At 32.7% G+C, this 19074-nt stretch overlaps 1 protein-coding gene across 3 annotated transcripts in view; it reads left to right on the top strand.

Moving 5' to 3' along the window:
* Window positions 1–511: 511 nt before the first annotated feature.
* The window catches only part of LOC132918277 (uncharacterized), a 69013-nt gene continuing 50450 nt past the window's right edge, over window positions 512–19074 (top strand). For 2 of the 3 annotated variants that reach the window (XM_060979434.1, XM_060979443.1), the window contains exon 1: window positions 512–1056. The gene's annotated coding sequence lies outside the window, so the exon portion shown is untranslated. The remainder of the gene's footprint in view (window positions 1057–19074) is intronic. The other variant, XM_060979452.1, reaches the window with a different exon arrangement.

The following is a 19074-nucleotide window of genomic DNA, read 5'->3' as shown; positions in this document are numbered from 1 at the left end:
AGCGGCGGGCCGGTACGCGCGAGAGCGGGCGCGCGCGCTCGCCGCTCGTGTGGTGTTGACCATTTTAGGAGAGACCCGCGGCGCGTACACACACACACACACACACACTGACCGCGTACACGCACACAGACAGACAGTACGGCATATTATGCATTCGGTGCCGAGTGGGCGTCGGGCGGCGCGCCGAGTGTGTGTGTAAAAAGTACGCGAGGAAAAATGGTTTCCACACCGGTTTCCGCGTCGCTCTGTATAATACGCCGCTGCATGTGCTGCACCGGCGCGCGCACGCGAATCGAACCGAACGAGTGCGCCAACACGAACGTATACGCGTATATTATTACTATTATTATTATTATTATTATTATTATTATCGTCGTCGTCGTCGTCATAGGTAAGGTATAATACAATAATAATAATATTATGTGGTCGGCGGCGGTCGCGTCGTCGGTGGGGACGGTGAACTCTCGCCGCCGCGGAGTGTCGCGCGCGCCGGGCCGGCACGCGAGACGGTTCCCGGGCCGCAGTACGCGAAACACGTTCGACCGGGTCGGCGGTGGCGGACGATGCGAAATTTTTCACGACACGTGCGACGACTTCGAGCCTATGCGACGAGCACCAATACGTTATGAGACAATAATATTATCGTTATCATAATATTGTTATTGCGTCCAAACGATATTATATATATATATAGACATTCGATAGTACACGGATATTATACGATATTACGGTTTGGTTATATTATACGTTCTCATATAGTAAAAATATAGACATATTTTATAATATTATAAACGTATCGGTTTTCATAACCGTCGACAGGAATCGACGCGACGACGCTTTCGGTTTTTCTTTCGCCGCCATCGCGTGTTTTTTCCGACCGATTTTGTTTCAGTGCGATTTAGAAACGATTTTTTTTTTTTTTTTAACGCCAGTTTACGAAATCCGTCCATCCGGTCGAATAATATTATAATACACGTCTGCTGACCACCAAACGGTATATTAATATTGCTAATATTATTCAGTCAGATCTGCGACGACGAGCTTAAACGAGATTGGGTATGTAGTTAAACACGCATTATTATATTTTTATATTATACATGCGTATAATTGGTATAATACCTATATTATTATTATTATAACCATTATATCGCGTTATACGCACACATCGTTTTGCGTTTGGCCATCATCTATCTGTGTCGTTTTTTTTTTTTTTATAACGGTTGAATACAACCTAATAATAATTCGTTATTTTGACTGCACGGATATCATCGTGAATTCTGCGATCCACTTTCGTAATTGCCCCGTGTAATATTATAACATTATCATGACTTTACGAATATTATTATATGTGATACGTAGTAGACGCGTCATACAAATGCCAATAAAAGCGTCCTTATTAGCTTATATTATATTATATATATATATAATATATATTTATATTAAATTATTATTATTATTACTATACCTTCAGTCAACGGACCTGCAGCCCGCTGGTTGACGGCGGCCATCGGCTGCACCAGACATTCGCGTTAGTCCGACGCGACGATCCAAATTTGGAAGTAGTTTATATTCAATTTATCGGTTACGCTATCGCCACAAACAATGACGAGTATACTTTTAAAAAAAACCGACAGTCTTAACATTCTTCTTTACTTGAATGCATCGATTTACATTAAAAAAAAACTTATCTTACTAATCACGAAGTAGGTATATCTACTCGTAATGTATTCTAAGAAATATATATATACTATGGTTTTTACTTTGGTCTCGGTTAATTCTAAAAAAAAAACTCAGTTAATCACATTTGATGTGTATGTAAAACATAAAAACCCTGACCTCGACTTAGATTATAATAATAGTTTCTATACATTTTAAGTTTATATACTTGTTTTGATTTTTTGGTAAATTATTATTTTAAAGTCTATATAAAATAAATTCTTACTATTTCAAACTTTGATAGTTCAAATTTGTATTATCTTGAATTAAATTTAAGTCTCCTTAAATCTACTACTAAACTTCAATTCAACTATAGTAATATTGTGTTAGAATAATAAGATATGTTGAATTTTTTGATAAGAATTTCAAACTTATTTCTGTTTTCCTTGAAATTTGATATAAAAATGAGTACTTATTGTATAAACACTATAAAACTGTATAAATCATTAACTCGATCATTAATTATTGTTTTGGGTGACTATACCACAGTGTTAGATAACATTAATATTATTGTAAATTTTCATTTAGAACTTCTATCTATCAACATAGAATATACCTACTAATTGTACCTACCATCTAGTATTATAATAAATAAATTCATAGCATATTTATTATTTGATTTAAATACAAATTTAATTACCTATAATTTACTATAATATATATATATATATATATATATATATACAAATGCATTCATCTAAATAAGTCATAAAATCGTTAAATAACAGCCAATTGTCGTTGAAATATTCTTACTTAATTCCATCTACGTCTTAAGGACAGGCAGTAAATACTATAGTAAACGCTGATCATAAAAATTTATTTTAATACCTGACCCTTCAAAAATTGCAAAACAAAGAATTTTACTATCACTTTTAAAAACATCTTTACATCAAATCGTGTGTGGCCTATCAACCGTTTAATATTTATATTATATTTTCGGATTTATAAACATCTTGTAGATATTATTTGTTCTAAATCATTTAAGCATAAAAAATAAAATGGTGGTTCACTTTTTGATCTACTCATCATAATACCAATCCACAAAGCACATTATCTGGTATTCGGTCTTCAGATATAGTATTTGAAACAGCATAGATACTACACATGAAAAAAATTATCGAGGTATTTTTAGTGGATTTTAAAAAACAGCACGTGGGTTTTGAAACAACACAAACAACATAATACTATGGTATAATAATATGTTATATGGCCCTGATGATGAATTTCATAGTAAAATACGATATTATTATTATAATTAATGTTACTCAGACATATTTCGGAAGTTAATTTAGATTGGATAAAATAATATTAAAGATATGTGAAACGTTTAAAGCCGTTTACGATTTAAACTTGTTATAATTATTATATTTTATAGTCATTTGTGAGTTGGTGTCATCGACCTAGTAATATCAACTACGGAAAACCGTATATCAACACAGCCATATGGTTAAACATACTGAAAAAAAAACAGTCTTTCTTCTAATTGTTTAGTATGTTATTATTGTTTCGATAATTTTGTACAGCATCCATTGTCGATGTGGTACTGTACCCACGCCACACACATTTCGGAAGTGGTATTTCCATCGCTCACATGAGTATCCCGGTACGGGTGTAGGTTGATGTTCATACAAAAACTTGCGTAACACACACTTTATTTTTAATCTTCCTCTGTCATCGTTTTTTTCTTATGCTTATGATTATTATTTTTCGGCGACTTTTGCTCTCCCGTCTGTTGTGTGTACCACGGATCCGTTTGGTTTTTGTTCTTGACGCCAAACGCGCGGGACGGACAAAGCGTCGACAAAAGCTGCGTAACTAGAAAAAAACCGGCACGTAATTTCTTACACACGCACATGGAAAAGCCCAGTAGTGGGTACTGCAGATGGAGTGATGACTGTGACTGAAAAGATTATTTATGATTTCAACCAGCTATGTCACGTATTATAATTTGTATAACATACAATATTATATTATACAGTGGCACGCGCATATGATCTTAACATAATACTGCACTGGTCACAAATATAAAAAATAACGTCTCGAAAACTGGATTACATGACAGGATACCGTCAACCTCTAAATATCATACCGAGTTTTAATAACAGTGGTGAATTATATTTATGTATTATATATTATTATTATGTATTTTTTCCCTGATATTGATTCGAATAATTTGTTTGAGATGTTTAACTACGGTCTGTTTAAAACCCATTTGAAAATCATTATTCTTAATTGTACGCTTATTTAAAGTTAACAATGTATTTTGTCGAGTATAAATAAAAAAAATTGTTCAATTGTGTTGAGTAGCAGGTACCCACGTTTTTAACACAGTCAGTTGGACAATAAAATTTGTTCTTCTATATTATAATAGCACAATGAACTGAGTAATTTTACATAACTCGATCCCCGCGCTGTTGCAGACTCTTCGAGTCGTACCTACACTATTCGGTGTTTTTTTTGTGTATACGGTTGTTACGGTTTAGTTTTTTAATTTGTTTACTATTAACGAGAAAGCGTTAAAAATATTATTACGTATCGTTTTGTGAACTCAGCTTGCAAGACGTCGCAAAAATATAGATGACGAATTTTGCGAAGGACATTCCCTCCTATAACCCTGAACCGTCTAATAAACACGCGACTTTATTTTCTATCAATTTTTATCTCGATTGTCTCGCCTCGAGAAAAGTGTGCGGAATCGCAATATTATTATTTTCCAAGGACATACCAGAATCTAAGACTACTGGACCTAATACTCCACACTGGTGCAAATTTATTTTTAAATGCGTTATTTTTAATAAATCATAACTGTAATAATGGAAGTAAAAATATAGTACGTATATGTATCGCAATGAGCTGATGAGCTGTAGACGAGCTTTTGTTTTGATTATCTCGAGCCTCCGGGCTGGCGAGGTTTGCGGAGGGCGTTGTTATGTATGTAACTTATTCGTAACTACGAATTTTGCGCTTCAGGTGTGAGTAGTCGACGGCATTGAGAAGAGATTATTAAATTATTATTATATGTATTATACTATTATAGCCGTCGCCCGCGTGAAATCGCGAGTTCATACATAAAAAACGGACCATTTACATATATATATATTAAAGAAATGCACAATTTGCGAATCGGGGAACCGGGAAGTAGGAAAGCATCACGAAAACGTTTCTTCAGGATTTCACCATCATCGCCCGGGCCAAACGAGTGCGTGCAGCAATATATAAATACATAATACACGTATTATTGTGTCCGGCTAGGCTTTAAGTACAAACGCGTGCAGGTAATACGATATACGATGACGGTGACGAAAACAACGGTTATTATTATTATTATTATTATTATCGTCATCTTCGTACTTATTTTATATTGTAACGGGCAAGAATACTTCGCGACGCTTTCCCCGCTGCAGACGTTTCGCCCGCACACTAGTCCGGCGACATCCGCCAAACAGCTACAGTATTTTCCGCCCACGCGTCACCCCGCGCACTGTGGCTGCAGCCAGCGTAAGCGCATAATACGCGTGTGAGATTGTCATCTCGAACGGACCACGGCCTCAGGACTTGCACGAGCCATTCGGAATGCGTATATTGGTATATGCGGCTGTGATCGCCATTGCGTACCTTTACTATATTATATTATTATTTCGGCGTTGTGTGTATAGTAATGGTATTTCAACGTACAAAGTATTTCCCGAGTGAGCACAGTCACATAAGAACAATATAATAATACCACGTACAATAATAAAACTATATGATATACTGCTAGTGGCGTAACTTCAAAATTTGTACCAGGGAGCAAAATTTTCAACAGCCCCTCCTCCGACCAATCAAGACAAATTTTCAAATGATCTTAACCTTAGCTGTTGAAATTATTTTATATTTAATTATTATTATATTTTTATGAAGATCGACGAATATAATACATTAGTAGGTACATACTGAAATAAATGAAACCATCCTTTAACTCACCATTTCAAAATAAATATACCAACCTTTTAATATTATTCGTAAAATACGCATTACGACTTTTGGGTTAAAATGTTGAGAACTATCAGAAATTATAAGTCATGTCCCCGTCACATACATAGACATTATTGCATTGATAACATATACTACTTATGCTTGTAAACAACAAAGACAACATAATATTCAAAAATGTAAAATGAAATTCAAGTGTGCACAAAACATGTTTTGAATTATTAAAAAAACGTAAATGTTGGTACCTACATTATTAAAAGAAGAACACTGTATACTTCAATCCTCTTTAACGCCCGGGCCCGGGTACGACCACGCCATCTGATCACTTTTGGTTATACAACTGTTTACTGAAAATTTTCTAATAATATATATATATATTTAGAATACATGTTTTTACATTAACGACCGCTCAATTGCAATTAAAAGACGCCAATTGTGTTCAGACTTTTTTTTTAAAAAAATCAAGTTTTTTAACACCGTATTCTCATTTCGTCTGAAATAATATCCTTTAATAAATAGTTTGACTTAATCAATCAGACAATTGTTGACTAAATAGTCCCATCTGCTATGAGGAAACATTTAGTATTAAATTTAGTTTTTGGCCTGCACTCTAAGGGCTAGAAAAAAAAAGTCTTCAGGACACCCATGACATTAAATTAATTGCGTTCTATTCTGAGAACCATTGCGGACAACGCGATCTTCTTTGAGCTGTTTCAGTGGACCGTGAGTCATGTCTATAACACTGCGGGTGTGTGGTTTGTATGTGTAGCGTGTGTGTATATTATGTGTGTATGTACGTTTGCGGCACGTCATCGCCGTTAATGACCTCTACGAGTAAGTTCAACGTATGAATGCAAATTTGCTCCGTTTCTGTTATTTGTTATTTATTTTTATTGTTATTACTTTTTTTTTTACGATTCTCGTAATAGACTTTTATACATGTATATTATTATTATTATTATTAATATTATTACCTACTATTATTATTATTATTATTATTATTATTGTATATATTGCAATGTTATTTCACTGTTGAATTTGATTATTATTACCGTCATCTTCAAACCAAGCACTCAGCCGAGACGTTTATTTTACCGCTCAAATAACTATAATACTATGTTGTCTATACCCGAATTACTGCCAGGAAACCTGAATTATAACGTTATTAGTGATTCTGCGTGCACGATTCGCGTATTTTTGATGTTTGAAATTTCGTATTCCACAACGTTTTAGCTAGTAATCTGTTTTGCAACCATCACTCATCAGTGATGTGCATTCCTATAGATGCTCTAGGACGGGCTTTGGGCAGTCGGGCATAATGATATGTTAAAGTATAAATTAAATCTCATAATACTATTAAAAAGGAATATCGAAATCGGTATTCATGTTTTTAACGGAATTATATCATATAGCAGCAAGTACAGATTACAAACTAAATTAAGTTTGAATATGATTGTTACAATACACGATATTCAGTCCGCGTTTTGCCCGATTTCGACTTACGCCTGTAACACTTATATTTTATATAGGTGCATCGTAATCACGTAATTGCCGTTCTGTCATCGAATTGGTTGAGGCATATTTAAATGTGTCTCATTATTTTATATCGGTTGTATAACAGTGCGAACATCGTGGTGTATGACTAAAACGAAAAGGCATGTCTTAGTGTGATATTTTATTAACTTAGTAGCATTCTGGCCATGGTTCACGGTTAATGGGTAAAATATTTAATAATTTTGTAAAACGGTTAGTGTATGATCGATAAATACTTCAATAGAATAAAATATATAAAATTTTTTCAAGGAATTCAATGACAAATTATAGTCTTACATTTGTGTCTATTTTAGCTATAAAAAAAATTATTGGGTGAATTATCTAAAGATCCAACATTTATTAAAACTGTGTTATATAATATGTACTCGCGACGAAACAAAATTGACGAATTGAGTTAAATTATATTCAAATATAGATGTTTTACTATATTTATTTATTTTAATTGTACACTATACTTATAGCCTATATACATTTCTACCTTAGTTTTGTCTACTTTATTACATTTTTCACACGCCACCACTGTTTATATCTAATATAAACTAAAATAATTTATTCCCCTCACTTTTAGATTTATTATAATGGTTGTCAATAACCAATTTAAATAAAAGCATATGTAAATAATAAATATAATATTATTAAATAAATTAAATAATATGTCAGTCGGTTACAAAATAATTAAAGTTTTAGGTGCCGTTGTGAATTGTTGAGATACAATTACAGTTTACGGAGGCAAACACAATATCTTGTAACTTTCCCAAAAGTTGGTTTAGTATAATTATTGTTATCACTGATAGTTTGAATTAAAAGAGAAAAATCAAATAAGAGAAAGTTTTGATATATTTTTAAATAAAGTAAAATATTTTGAATATCACGATTTTATACTTTCGTCATTTTTTTAATGTATTATTCAATAATATCATTAATGAAAAAGTCATTTAATTTGAATATTTATTTATATAGTTAAAATACGATTCTCGTTAGTCATTATTTGGATTGTAATATCACCATAAAAGTTTATACTTTAATCAAATTGCAGCTATATAATTTTACTCGGGGACAATTCACCGGAGAACAATAGGATATGCGAAAAGGGCACATTTTATTATTATAACGGTAGACGACTGCACAGTAACATATTACACGATATCATAATAAATTAACGACAAACCAATTTACGAGGATAATATTATTATGTAAATATGTAGATCCCAAGCACAATACTTAACGTTTGACGCGTTTAAATGGTAATATATAAGAACAATGATCAATACGAATATTATGATTATCTATGGTCCGAACTTTAATTAAAAATGCATTTTTTTTTTAGGGAGAGAGAGACAATGTTCTGGGACAATGCTTTCCATATACATATAATATATTTCATATAACAGATAGGTACTTCAAAGGCAAAAATTTTATCTGCATTTTTCATCGTTTTTTTTTTTATTTTTAGAGCATTTATTAACATTTTTATTATATTAGTATTGTTAGTACAAGCTTTTAGTGTAAATTAGGAAATTCAAAATATTACATCAAGAAATATTGTTTCCATAATATCTGCTCCGATGGATTATTTTTTATTCGTGTATAGGCATAGTACAGTAGATACAAATAAGTAAGCAATAAAAAGAGACCCAATCTCCCCCTCCCATTGCGTCATTTGGCCTTAAATAGAGTGTACGCAAATATTGTGTATTATCATAATGCGGTGGCGATCAACACAAGACGCGTCTCGCTATTTAATATAGTACAATATTACCTATATATAATACATATATATATATTGTATTAACATACATATGTGTCGAAAACTGTATCGATATTGTGCGGGCGCACGCGACAATATCTCTTCGGCAAGACCTTAAAAACTAGGTCAGTGTGTCTGCTGCTGCCGCTCGTTTATATTAAATGTATATTATATTATTATGGTCCGTCGTTGTGTTTATTTCGCGCGCATATTATACCCATATGATAATAACATAATTATAATCGTAATTCGTAATACTAATAATAATAATAATAAAACCGATACGCCCTACGACACGACCGAGTCCGTCGTCCCCGCAAAACATATAATAATAATATGTATATTATGTATTAACGATGTAATAATATTATTATCATGTCGGATTGCCGCCAAAATAATATTGTAGTCGTTAATCGATATCGGTTTACAATAATAATAATAATAATAATATACTCGTGATATGTTATATATTATGACGGATATCGGTAAGTACGAATGTATAATAATATTTTTTCGTATGCGCCTTCCATCATAGTATCATTGCGTTGTCGTGGTGTACGTGATATTATAATATACCAATTATATCGTCGCGATCGATACAAAGTCTGCTGCTGACGGACGAAAACCCGCGTAGATCTCACGCGTCGGGGTGCGTCTCGTGCAGTGGCGCGTCACATTATTTTTTTGTGTATCATACGTGTTTTTTTTATTTATATTTTTATCGCATCACATTCACGCGGACTTCCTTCGGCTGCTGGCCAAATTTCGTATTTCATCCGAACGACCCGAACGGGTGCGCGCACGGTCGCTGACAGATGAACGTTTATATTATTATCACAACGTCGTATCGACTTGTCTATACGCGTATCATACCTGTACATAGTGTATTGTGTATGTGTTTGCGTGTGTCTGTTTCGTATCATAAACCAAACGCACGTGCGTCGGGCGGGTCGCGGAGGGGGCAAATCAAACGCCGCGGGTGATACGTCGAACTATCGCCCGCCACGAACTCTCCGCGCGGGCGTGTGTGTGTGTGTATATAGGCCGAGACGTGATATTATTAATTTAATACGTGTATACATAACGCATGCGGATCGCGCTCGGTGTTAATGTTATGTATTCCGCCTTAGGTAAGATAGGAGCATAATGCGAGTAGAAATAAAAACGTTTTCCGAGCTTGTCTGCGAGACGAACGTCATCGACTATGTGATCGCACGCTGTACTTGAGTACTTTGTCATAGTCGAGCGTATAATATGACAAAATCACGGAATGAAAAATTGATGTGATTATCCAGTTTTCGGTTCGTCGAATTAAAAAAAAAATGTTTTCTGCCGTTATGGTCGACTATATTCACAACTCGAGATTAAAAAAAAACTAAATACATTTCTGATTTAAATATTGCTATTTTATAAATATTATATATACGATTGAATGCATTTATATACTACGGTCGTACGGACTTAAATACATATATACATTATATAATATATATAGGTACCTACGTCTTGTCTGTTATTTAGATTGAAATCGTGTGTAAGTTTTCGTACTCGGTTTCAGCTCTCAAAATAATTAAACTAGGGTTCCAGAGAGGAGGTATTGGTTCAAGCCCCCGGCAAGAACGAGCGACTCTCCGTGAATTTCGAAACTGATTTCTTGTCGGTCGAGGTGTACAGGTATACACACTACATTGTAATATCGCGTATTGTTTGGGCAATAATAATATTTTGGTAGCATTTTATTGGTACCTATGTTTTTGCGCCATTCAGACGCGCTTGAAAACCTATGGTATACCGCGGGCTTTTCTTCTATAATATTTTATATCGTAATATAATATAATATAATAATAATATACGCACACATGTATTTTACGCGCCCTTGAAAACTAAATAGGTTTTTGAAAATTAATTTCGTACCCTCGACAAATTTTCGTCCGCCCGTCCGTATTGTTTGCACTCAATGTCAGCGTACTGTCGAATGCATTATTATTATTATTATTATTATTATTATTATGGCAGTTCTATAGTATGTGTGTATATAATATACATTCTCCAATTATTTTAGAGCGACAAAACACCGTACACACAACACATTGTAATCAGTAATGACATATCATATATCATAAATAGATATATATTAATTTGATTTAGATTAAAGTTATACTTATACAATATACATGTTATTATTATTAACATTTACATTGTTTATAGATTGATCTTGTTTCGCATGACTGCAGTGCCCAAAATATACGAAATAAAAGTATGCCTCGATTTGTTGTTTTTGACATTCTACCATTCCCTTGTACATTCGACGACATTCGATCACTTTAAATTTGTTTTATCACATCATGTATGACATAATAATATTAAACCTAGAAATTTAATTTGATTATTATTGAAGAATAATAATATTAGGACGGCGTTAAATTATCGCATGGAGGATTATATAATATTGCTACACACGTACGAACAAGAATTATTGCCACCATTGGATTTTATAAAATGTTCAGTCCTAAATACCTCGGCGTTATTATATTATTATAGTGGTCCGATGTCTTAAGACGTTTTTCGTGTAAAGCAAAAACAAAAAATATGTGATTAATGGCACAACCATTGAACCATCGTTATGCAGACGACAAGCCTTCGCCTACGCAGAGTACCACTTCTTTCTCCTCCTGACTGTTGCAGAAAAATTGCATCGTAGTGTCAGTCGTGTTGTCACCTGATCACCGTATAATTTTCGACCATCGTGTGACTGTGAAAACTCTTAATTTATTGTTTGATTTTAATGTCAACCAGACTGCTAGATTTTGCAACTGTATACAATACATATATGCGCAAACGAGTAGCTGAGCAGAGTGCATAATATATTATAATAAACACCTAAGCCATTGATCACGTTAATAATAGTAGGTGATTTCAAAATCGTAATATGTACAATGCTATTTTTCTTTTTTCTCACATATTCTACATATTCTTTCACTTTTTATCTCGCTAATACATTGACACGTCAGAACATGCTAGAGGTCGTGATAAGTAGCAAAAATAAATAAAATACTTCAACACAAAACAAGAAAAGAGATGAAGGAATATAAAAATACTTTGATAACCACTCCGCCGATTAGTACTGTACATAATCGAAAAATTATCTTAAACAATTTTATATTTAGAAATACCTATGTCTTTAGTACTCTAGTAGCGCCTATATACTAATATTATTATATAGCGTATAATTTATCTCGTTACACGAACGGCTCAGTTTAAACGCAAGTACAATACTTTTGTTAAATATATTTCGGTAAAACGTAAGTCGATTATAAAAGAACGTTAAAAATAATAAGCTTTACATATTAATCTGATCGTGCAGATTATTTTAGAGCATTTTATAATTTACTTAATACCTAAGCGTTTTACACGAACGTCTTTTCCAAGTGCAGGGTTGTATGTTTAAACGTATATCGTATATGTATACCTAGTATATTGTACAACTATTGATTATGAATACACACAAATAGCGTTTATGATCAATAACACACAACATATTATTATTATACGCATTTACGATCGAAGTACGGTATACCTAAGTAACTGAATACGCTCCGCAGAAAAATAAAAAAAAAACCACAATCAAACGTCATCGGTTGAAAGAAAAATATTTTTTTCCAAACCACTTGTCGACGAGCGACCGCCTACGGACATTAACTGCATCGTAAATCGAATATTATATGCAGTCGCGGAACTGTATATACAAGCGGCGTCCATAGAGATATGCGTGCGTTGATTGCGGAGTAAAACGCTTTAACGGTACCTACCCGTGTACAGTATAATATCATACATTATTTCTCGAATGCATTGTACAATAGGGTGTTTGCGCACATAATTGAAGGGTATACGATGAGATGTTTGCTATGCATAATATAAGATGTGCGCGTAATATTGTAGCGGACTTTGATTGGGTACTGTTTTATTTATAATATTATCGTCAAAGTATCAAACCGTTCAATGCGAATCTGCTCGGACGAGACAGCACGAACTTCTCGTTCTCGACTAAGCGAACACGCGGTGGAAGAAACGCGACTGCTGATTAGTTATCGCGGTGTTATAATATATAACACTATAATAAGTATACGCAGATGGACGCTGTAGGCCCTGTAGGTATTTCCGTTATCACGTATCACGATGCCAACAGTCAGTAGACCGTTTCAACGACGAAATTAATTTTCATAATATGCGTATGCGTTTTGCACAACAAAATAGATACGCGATCCAGCTACTTGTTCGAAACCTATTAACATAGTACTATTACACTATATAATATAATAGGAGATTCGTATACACGATAAATCGATAAATCCTACCACAATAACGAGTTCCCGTTTGTAGCTCACACGAAGAATAATGATGTAAATTAAATATTGATCTCTGGACTACGACGACTCAATATCATGGAACTTGCCTAAAAATTCTAAAACGGCATTGCGTGTCATTTTGACAGATTTGACTATAATGTACCTATGCGATAATAGCTCTGTTTGATGCGTACAATCGTTTAAGAGGAATAAACCATAAACCGTAAAACAGATCTAACAAATCCCAGACCACAACACGGTTGTATCGATTACAGACACTATATAATATGGTCAATTATGAGTACCCTATTTTTGTATAATAATAATAACAACGTCAATCGGACGTCGTAGTCGTGTGAATCAATGTATATCCAATTCGCATCTATAATAATTTATATAAAGGGTGTACTCGGTGGACGAAGGACGACTTTATGAATAGACTTAGGACGAGAAATAAAAAATTATAACAAACAGCCAGATTAATCGTCTGGTCCGTTGCGGGCGCGATGCCCTGAAGTGCGTTGGACCAAATCAGGTGACACCTACACCTACACACTCTCTCTCTTCATCACGCACACACATACATAGGTACACATACCGTGAAAAATCGTGAAACTTGCACTATATAATAACGCATCAAACAGTAAAGATCGATTCGGAGTGACTGCAAACCAGCGTGACCTGAAGTTTTTTGATAATATTGCACCTGCAATTATTGTCCTGCGTATTTACCTGCCGTTAGTGTTTTTGTTGTTATTATCATTATTATTATTATTATGATCATAAAACACGCGAAAATATAACAGACGACCTTGCCGGAGCGGAGAGCTCGCCGTCGCAACACGCCCGTTCGTAAAATATATTATCGACGGAAACGCATTGTCTCGTGTGCATAGTAAATATTATATTAAGAAAGACGATGGCGGACGTACATAATATATATGTATATATGTATATATATATATATATTATATAGGTATTTTATATTGTAATCTACCGATTTCATCACTAGTCGAGTTGCCTCTAACGACCTACGGGCTACGACGTACACGGATCACAGTTGTTTGTCGTCGTCGTTGATCACACGTACGGGTCACGAAATAATATGACCGATCGCGATGAAACCACGATCACACACGGTAAACTTCGTGATGTCACTGACGCGTGTTTGCTGGATTTACGAGTTACCTACTCTACAGCTTATTGCGAGTATACCTTAATAATATTATATGAAGTACACTGCCAAAGTATCAAACGGTCAAGCAAATATAACATTGTGTTACTTCATTTATATTTTATATAGTATGGTCAAATAACATGTATAGCATAATATAATTGCTGGTAAATCGGAAATTTAAGAATTTATTTTTTAAAATACCGGTTAAGCCTATACTTTGATAATTATATAAGTTTGATTACAATAGCGTGGCCAAACCGTCTTCGCCATTGGAATAGCTGAAAAAACGATTGACATTTATTGCATAAATTTCGTTTTCGAACACGTTTAAAAACAACAGCAGATATTAAAAATTTGATCTTAAGAGTTAAGACAGAATTACAATACGCACGCCATGGTCAGAAATATTAATGATTAATTCAAAAACATCTGCAAGAAAGATTTATTGGACCTTGGATATGTTTCGTATATAATATAATATTATGTACACTTGAGCTATGGAAAAAAATATAGTTGCGATTATTTTGACAACCGGACGTAATAATCGCGGGGGATTTGATGCGATTCTTCGCCGTCTGTATTTTGAAAGTTTTGACGCCCCCGAAATGTTTCGATGAAAACGAAATGTTACGAAATCGGCGGACGATGACGACGCGCGACGCGTAGAGGCACCTTGAAAATCACTTTCGAACGTTATTTACTCATTCCACGCGGATGTCATTCATCGTCGGAATGTTTACGACCAGTGTAACTGTGTATTTTCGCGTGTGTAGTATATTATTATTTTGTGTATATAATAGACTTATGGGTATACGATAACACAATCCGCTATGGCCTGGTCAGCTTTTAGGCTACCTTCCGTTTCCATCGACATAGTAATACGATTATCTATTCTTGCAACGGTGCGAATCCGACTGTTGGTATAATTATTATGGTCAGCAGTTACGTATTTACCTAACCAAACAGTAATCAGTGATTACTAATCACATACTATAGAAAATAATATATGCGGCAACATAGCGACAAGTAAAAACAACAAAACCGCCGTACACGTTTTTAGTTATATTTTCTGAGAATTTATAATTATATACAATAATAATATCATGTGTGTAGATAACAAATTTATAAACTTATATCAGTCATCGACCATCTTGTCTACATTTAAACAATAAATATTACATCGAATTAATTTTATTGTATTGTTAATTGTAATAACTTAAAGCAAGGATTTAGTACAGTATATATGGCAGTTAATTTTATTTATTTATAATATAATGTTTTATTAAATTATGCTTATATACAGTAAAAAAAAAAAGTTATACGATTTAAATCAGTATGAAGTAGTTTTTCGATATTATCAATATTAGTATTATTTAAATATTTTATATCCAACTGTAGTAAAAATATGTTATTTAAAGAAGTAATTTGCTTACGTACCCATAATATGTCCTATATCTACCACTAATTTCCATAATTTTATATTTTTAATTCGCGATCGTCGATGATACCCTGTAGTATAGTAACGAAATTATTAGGTATATCAGATTTTACCTAACCTAGCCCATATTATAGGTATGTTAAAATTAATATTATTACCACAATGGCGTGTGACCGATAATATTCAAATGGTACATTAGAATTTAGCGTTTACAACATACAAATATAATATATATATATATATAATAATCTTGATTTCGATTTAAAAGAGTGATATTATTTTTAATTTTCAATAAGTGATACGGTTTTATACAATTTGTTTTACTCGTAGATACGCAATCGTTGTCGAAACCGCGAAATGAAGTAAGTGTTCTTAATGGATTCTTACCTGTGTATATAATATAGTTCGTTAAGATTGTTAACAAAAGTCCATTTGACTATGCGAACGGGAATAAGTCCATGTGCTATATATTATGCAATTGCGTATTCTACAAATCTTTAGACCCTTTAATATTATGCACTAGCCATGCCTATTTACATTCGTCACGGCGACACGCAAATGATAATGATATTATACGTACCTACAAAAAAAAAAAAAAAAAATCGACTTTGCATCGTAATATCATTAATATTTTTGAGTCACGTTCGTCGTATTAACACAATAAAACATACGCGGTCATGAACGAAATCGAGGTTATTAAAATACGTAGGTATTATCTACCTATATATTATAATATATGAATATGTGTATATATAATATGGTACCTATTTAGAATTTTTTTTTTTTTTTTTAATGGCCGAACGCGTTACATCATTGTCGCACGTGAAGACTCTATAATAATATACCTATATATATTATATTATGTGTTAAAACATTGTTATAATAGTATATTATACAGGTAGGCACTTGCCGATTTGATATATTACGCGCCGCATATATTAATAATATTAGTATTGTTGTTTACGATCACCGTGCACTACGATAACAATATTCGGCCGGTTTTTCGGAAATCGACGAACTAATAACTAAATTGTACACTAAACCTTTTAACCGGTAATTTTTCTATTAGTAAGCGCGAAAAAAATCCACACTCGTAGGCGTACCTATGTGTCACATTTGCATACTAATAGTTATATTATACAGTACCTGGAAATAGTCGACAATATTTGTATTATTATAATTATTATTGTTTTACATTTTATTTTACACTTTTACTATACACTTGATAGTATTATAATATTATGGTTACTATTCGTTCGAAGATCCCTAGTTGCTTCATGCTTGAATGATGATGCTATTATAATTATTAATTGGGTTAAACCTAAATAATACATTTAATTCGTCATCATAACCATATTAACTATAGACTACATTAATTATAATATTCACTTGATATACATATATATATATATATATAGTGAATTGCAGTTTGATAGGTATATATTTTGCGGTATATACCTGCAGTAATTAATAATTGATATTGAGGTTACCTATGTAGCTATATGGACTTTGTGGCTATAATATAGCATTATAGCCTAAAATATATGTTTACGTGCGGGTGTGAATATTATTATAAATCTACTACTAAACCATAGTCAGAACAAATTACATGTTTAATTAATTAAACTGGTATAATAAGATTCAAAAATGAGCATCAACATATTAATTCGAAGACAAAATAACATTCAACAGTAATAAGTTAATCGTATAAAATAAAGAAATAAAAAATACGTGGTTTGTTTTCGATGTATGTGTATTTTAATCGATGATTACGAAATAACAAATAATTGTTCGAACAAGTCCTCAAATGAGTTTATATAATATACAAAATAATATTTATTTCATAATTTTATTGTCATATATAGTTATTTAAAAGCGAACAGGTACCAGCGTTTTATTTATGTGCGATGATAAGTTTTTATTTCATAATCAGATTTAAATACTCAATACGCATTATAATAATGATACTTTACAGTTTACGCTGCAGTTAATCTTCCAATATAATACTAACCAAGGTATTCCATACATGCGCATTGTAAATAGTTTGATGTTAATAGCCAGAATATAGTTAATGGCTTGATGGTTTATATTATTATATTATTATTTCAATCGTACAATATTTTATATTTCCCTCTTACAAAGGAAATAATTTTAAAAAAAAACTTGTCTATTAATAATATTTTATTATTTTTAATATGCAAAAACAGGTTTCTCAATCTACCACACGTATAACATCGCCTGGAATTTAATCTATGTCACCTTTATTCGTAGTAAAAATACTATGATTAAGATTGTAAAAAAACGATGATGCGCCAAGTCGTATTGCGACTGTATTATAGTGTACTATATACATATAGGTGCGTCTTGTTCAAAAGTTTCCGTCGACCATTATAATAGTGAGCTGTGACTTATTTATATTGTATGTAAACAATAGTGATAATATTATATAATTATACGTAAATATAAAGAAATATTGGCACAGATTTCGTGAAAATCGCATCCGGGATAGTTAAAAACTATAACTAGTTTCTTGTATGACGAATATAATTTATATATAATATAGTGACTGTAGTCGTAAAATGCGTACTTACCTATTTAAATCGGTTAATAATGTGTTGGAGAGCTCACGAAATCGTATTTTAGACTATTTATCATTAATAATTATTGTTATTATTATTGTTATTGTGGTATATTAGCTACGCGCAGTGACAGTTTCTTATCTAGATATTTTAGAATGAAAGGACAAAGGTTCTGCCCGACACTTTTTTGATACATAATATTCTCAAGTTTTATTGGGGTATTATTAGTCGTGGGTTAACTACAAAAATCTTTACCTCATCCTTTATTAAATTTACGTTTACATTTTAGATATACACCTAATTATTCTTTACTTAATTCTTACATTTATTTTAAAATAAGCACGGTAAGTATATCATTATTTTTGGATGCATCTCAAATTTAATTTTGTATCCCAACCATACACTTAGTTCTATTTTCAATATAAAAATATTTATTATATACTCAAAAAATACCAATGTGGAAGGTAATTTTTATTATTTTTTTGAATACTCATGATCTATGCAGCACAGCTCTAACTTAAGAGTTTAGAGCTTAATCACATCGC

This window comes from Rhopalosiphum padi, chromosome 1 (assembly GCF_020882245.1).
Source record: "Rhopalosiphum padi isolate XX-2018 chromosome 1, ASM2088224v1, whole genome shotgun sequence".
Classification (NCBI taxonomy): Eukaryota; Metazoa; Arthropoda; class Insecta; order Hemiptera; family Aphididae; genus Rhopalosiphum; species Rhopalosiphum padi.
Note: the sequence above shows the minus strand (reverse complement) of the source record. Positions and strands in the feature narration are given on the sequence as shown.